Genomic DNA, 6,000 nt, shown 5'->3' with positions numbered 1-6,000 from the left:
ATCTTTTGTTTATTCAACAAATTAAATCCATAGCAATCAAACTAAGTCGAGAAAATGGAATGCTTAAATAAGGCATTTTGTGAATTACGAAACCCTTGTGAATATTTGGCATGCTATTTTTAACTCCCATCTACGCTATGGTTGTCAGATATGGGGACAAAGTTCATCCATTTATAAAAAAAAATTTATAAATCTCCAGAATAAATCTTTAAGAGTAATTCACTTTCAACCTAACAGTTTTAGTTCTGACATACTATATAATCTTTCTAAAATTTTAAAGCTTGACGAACTTATCTACTTATCAAACTGTGTTCTTGTATGGGACATTGTCCACAATAATACGCCCAGCTGCTTCACAAGCTACTTTAGATTCACAAATGATATTCATAGTTATAAACTTAGGTCTGTATCTTATTGTAGTCTCTCTATGCCTTTAAAACAAACACATAAGTATGGCATAAATTCAATCAAGTATCAATCAATTCACTGTTGAAACTCTCTTCCTGTTGAAACTAAAAAAATATTCTCCAAAATGACAAATAGAAATGTCTTCATAACCCATGTAAAAAAGTTTATCCTCAATAAAAATAATCAATGAACTATCAGTTACGCAATCATCCCCAAGCTATTCTCTATAACTAAATTTTTAATATACTAAAAGTATAATACTCATAAATAAAAATAAAAAATAACAATAAAAATATAAAACCAAAAAATAGAAATAAAAATATAAAACTCATAAAATAAAAATCTAAAAATCTAAAAATAAAGCATAAAAATATATAAATGTTCATTTAGTCACAACCAAATACCCTCATTTTGATCATTCTGTAAAGTTTAAATGGCTCTAAAATTTGTGGCATTGTTACTAAACCATGTAACATGTAATAAATAAACAATACACTATTTTCCATGCAATGCCCCGCTTAATTCTTTAAAACAATTTTTTTTTTTTAAACTCTTTTTATTATACTTTAATACATATTCAATATTTTAATTTCCTTATAAAATACTATGATTAAAAAATTCTGGTACATAACAAAACTCTCCTAGGACTTCTCCTTCTTTGACTTTTTTTTCCAAGTCGTTTAACTTCTCTCCATTTTCTTTCCTTCTTTTTACTTGTTATATTTTTTGATATTGATATTATTATGATTTTTATATTTTTTATTTTGCATTATTATTAATGATTATCACTATTATATATATAGATAAATATATAGTAAAATATATATCTATATATAGTAAAATATATATACAGATTATACTTTTTTATATTACTGTATTTAATGTTATTATTACTATTTATTACTGTTATTGTTATTATTATTACTTATTATTATTATCAATATTATTATTAACCTATGATTCTATAATTTATACCATCATAGGTCTTCACACGTCATCAGTTTATAACTGTTTGTAAATGTCCCGCACGATTGTATATATATACAGTTATTATTAAAGTGAAAATATATTGATTTGATTTGATTTGAAGTGCTGTAACAGTAGCCGTTTTTAAAATTCTGTAAAATTTTAATTTTACTGCGTTTGCATAAATTTGCATTTAATTTTACTGCGTTTGAAGCATAGCCGTTTTTACTAACAGGCTTTACAAACGCGTATATAGAGGCATGGGGCTGGGGGCAAACAATATTATAAAACTATTTTGCTTAATTATTGCAAGCGTCGTCTTTAGTAATTTTTAACTAAAGTACAACAGTTATCTAGCTTATAAATACAAAAAATGCCTAAAAAATGTTGTGTGACGAACTGTAATGGTAAATATAATTAAGAAAATAAAGAAAAGGTTTTCCGGCTTCCTCATGAAAAAGAACAATATACTCATTGATTGAATGCTATACCACAAGACAATATACCGGACAGTTCAAAAAAAAGGTCTCGTGATCCTCCATCAGTTTTTATATGTATCAAACCTAGTTTAATACCTACTCTTCCACCTCCATTAACCGACGAACTTGATATATTTTTAGCTGCTGATAAAATTACATCCTTTAGCTCATTACATCAGAAGTTACAAAATAAAGAAATTGATTTTGGTACAGTTGATGTAACTTGGTATTTTTCTGGTGAACAGTTGCTGATCATTCAGTCAACGGATTTTGAAGAAAACTCTTCAATTGACAAATTTATGCTTAAAATCAAGAATGATCTTACTTTTGAGGGACACTTTTTGGGATTAAACATAAAATCGAATCTCTATCTAAAAACGGGATTTTCATAATCGATTCTTGCTCAAAGTTACAAGAAGGTATTAATTTTTTAAAAAACTTAACAAAATCCAATAAAAAAGTAAATCTTTTGCAACACATCCGTGATATGAGTTCTATTACAGTTGGAAAAATAATACACCACAGAAACTATTGTATGAGCATTTGAATACTTTGCAATATCAAGATCATTATATGGAAGATTAAGGGAAGATTATGAACTTTCAAGTATTTCTCTCCTAACAAAGTTAACTTCAAAACTCGAAACTTCAAAACTTACTTACCATGCTGGCTCAATCTTTGGAAAAGCAGTAAATAAACCAGACTCAGCAGCTACTATTTTAAGTTTTAAGCAGACTTAGCAGCTACTATTTTAAGTTTTATGTTAGTTTCACTTGATAGAGGACCGCAATTTCTTTGCAGAATTTTACCTGTTTGTGAGCTTGATTCTAAATTTCTATTTGAACAAAATCAATTTGTTTTAGAGGGAATAAAGAGCGCTGGAGAGATACCGGTTGCCATAACATGTGATAATAATAGTATAAATTAAGCACTATTTAAAATGTTTGAATGTATTAATCAAGGGTTGACCAAAGACAATATGTTTTTGTTATATGACTTTGTGCATCTACTTAAATCTGTTCGTAATAACTGGATTACAGAAAAAAGCCGAAAGTTACGTTATGAATATAATAGGGAAACTAAATATGCATGTTGGTTTAATATCTTAAGTTTGTTCAGACTTGAAAAAATAATATTGTAAAACTGTTTAAACTTACAAGTGTGTCTGTTACAACGAAACCTATTGAAAAACAAAAGGTGTCTACTTGTCTACAAGTTTTTTGTGATGAAACTGTAACTGTTTTAAAATCTAACATTAACATAAAAGAAGCAGATGACATCATAACTTTGATTGAAATATTTGTTAAGTTCTGGAAAATTGTCAATACAAAAGGACTATATGCTGATAATTGATATAAAGATCCAATAGAGCAGTTATATCAACTTCAGAAAATGCTAGACTATCATTTTTACTCAGTCTTGCAACAATAGCAGAACAAATGAGTAGCAAACAAACCAGCAGACAATATCAGTTCACCAGAAATACAGGTGCAGCCTTAGCTCATACGTTTGTGGTTTAGTAACCCTAACAAAGTTTATGTTGCAGAAATTTTTTAATTATGTAATACTGGGAAAATTTACAACTAACCCACTAGAAAAAATGTTTGGAAAACTCCGACAAGGATCTGGAGGCACATATTTTATCAATGTGTAACAAGCCATTGAAAAAGTAAGAATTCAACGAGCAAAACTAAGTCTCAATGTCGGTATAGACTTTGATTTTTTATCTGCAGAAAGTGGACATAACTGCCAGAAATGTGGATATTTTCTTAGCAGTAATGCTAATGATATATTTGTCAATTTGCCTGAGCTAGAAAAGAGTGTGCAAATAGATACAAAAGCAGGATTAGTATATATAGCTGGATATATTGTGCGAAATGAAGTTGAAGAGCAAGAAGAAGCTAAATTTTATTATGAAGAATTTGGCGATTATACTGCTAAATTAATCGTGAAGGTTGGAAAATACCAAATGACAATGTTTGTAAGTGGACCATATTTTCTTATATTTTGTTTCATAAAATTGTTCATAATGTCTGTCGAAAGTCACTCTGCAATATTTTAACGTTATTATCAGGCTCTTTTAACTTTAATATGGAAAAGAAACGGGATATTACACTTTCAAACATTTTTTTTAAAAACTGGTAATTTATATGCAACAAGGTAATCTAAAGAGTCACAACAAAAGATCTTAAAGAAGTATAACAAAAGATCTTAAAGTGTATAACAACAAGCGCAATTCAAAGTAACGAATCAGCATTTATTAAAATTTGAGGCAAACTAAGAGAAATGGAAGATCGATCACGGCGGAACAATCTGAGAATTGACGGAGTTAAAGAAAACGATGGGGAAAGCTGGGAAGACAGCGAAATGAAGGTAAATAAAATTTTTGAAAATTATTTAGGTCTAAAAGGCATTAAAATAGAAAGGGCACACAGAACTGGCCAAAAAAACTCAGTTAAACCAAGAACAATAATAATAAAACTTCTGGACTTTAAAGATAAAATCGATATTCTTAAAAAGACCACTAATCTTAAAGGTAAAAATATCTATATGGCAGGAAAGTTTGCAACCATCTCGTATGATAAGCTAATCATACGCGATTGGGCTTCAAAGAAAAGTAATAATTTAATATCCTAGTATTTTAAATTTTTAATATCTTATTTTCGTGATTACGAAATTATTTTATTATTTTTTCTTTTCAATTTTAATAAGGAAAATAGCAGCTTTGATGACTATTTCAATGAAAAAAACATTGTAAGTGAATACTATTCAGTCCGTGAATCTAATCAATTTTTTAGTAAAAAAATAAATAATAATTTTCAATTTTAAATCTAAACATTCGAATTATTAATAAAAACTTTGATAATCTAAAACTATTATTGCATGATCTAAACCACGATTATAAAATAATTAGTCTCACGGAAACATGGTTAAAAAGCAATGAAAAAAAATTGTAATTATGAATTAAATAACTACGTATCAATTTACCAACCTCGTAAAACCCACGTTGGTGGCGGTGTAAGTATCTTTATTCACAAATCTATTAACTTTATATTGCGTAATGACGTCAATGTTAATGATACAGATTGTGAGTCGTTGTGCATCGAAATAACAAATAAAGCAACCAAAAATATAATCATTAATTCTATTTATAGAAAGCCAGATGGGAATTTTAAAATATTTAAATCTTATTTAAAAAATTTTTTAAGCAACACCAACATAACAAAGAAACACGTTTACTTAACTGGTGACTACAATATAAACTTGTTAAATCATTCTTCAAATGTAAATGTTCAATATTTTTTAAGTACCTTAATTCAACATGACATAATTCCAACAATAAACAAATCAACGAATAACTAACACTTCATCAACATTACTTGATAATATATTTACTAATAATATTCATAATTGCCTCCTAGAATCTGGTATAATCAAAACTGACATAACAGATCATTTCCCAATATTCTTAATTACAAATAATATAACTGATAATTATTCTGCTTTAAAATCAACAATCCAAATGCGACAGATCAATGAAAACTCCTTGTTGCACTTTCGAAATCTCTTATCAGAAAAAATTGATTGGGACCTTATATTACAATCACAAGAGGCAAATAAGGCGTATGATCTTTTTTTGGCGCAGTTTTGTAATTATTACGATTTGGCATTTCCAATAAAAAAAATAGTTATAAATTTAAAATCACTTTTAAGCCCTTGGATGACCAAAGGTTTACTTAAATCATCTAAGAGAAAACAAAAACTTTATGAAAAATATCTAAAACATAAATCATTTACAAATGAAATAAATTACAAAAATTATAAAAGTTTATTTGAAAAAACAAAGAAACACTCTAAAAAAAATTATTATGCTATGATGCTAAAAAAAACACAAGGAAACACTCAAAAAACCTGGAATGTGATTAACCAGATAATTGGTAAAAAAAGATGTTCTAACTATAATTTGCCACAAAAACTCATAATTGATGGGGAAATGATCAGTAATAAAGAAACCATCGTTGAAAAGCTCAACGACTATTTCCTTGAAGTTGGCCCAAATTTAGCAGATAAAATCCCAAAAAACACCACAAATTTCAAATCCTATATAAAACCAACCAATATATCTATGAAAGAAGTTAGTTTAAAT

Source organism: Hydra vulgaris, chromosome 04 (genome assembly GCF_038396675.1).
Source record: "Hydra vulgaris chromosome 04, alternate assembly HydraT2T_AEP".
Classification (NCBI taxonomy): domain Eukaryota; kingdom Metazoa; phylum Cnidaria; class Hydrozoa; order Anthoathecata; family Hydridae; genus Hydra; species Hydra vulgaris.
This window is presented reverse-complemented; position numbering follows the sequence as displayed.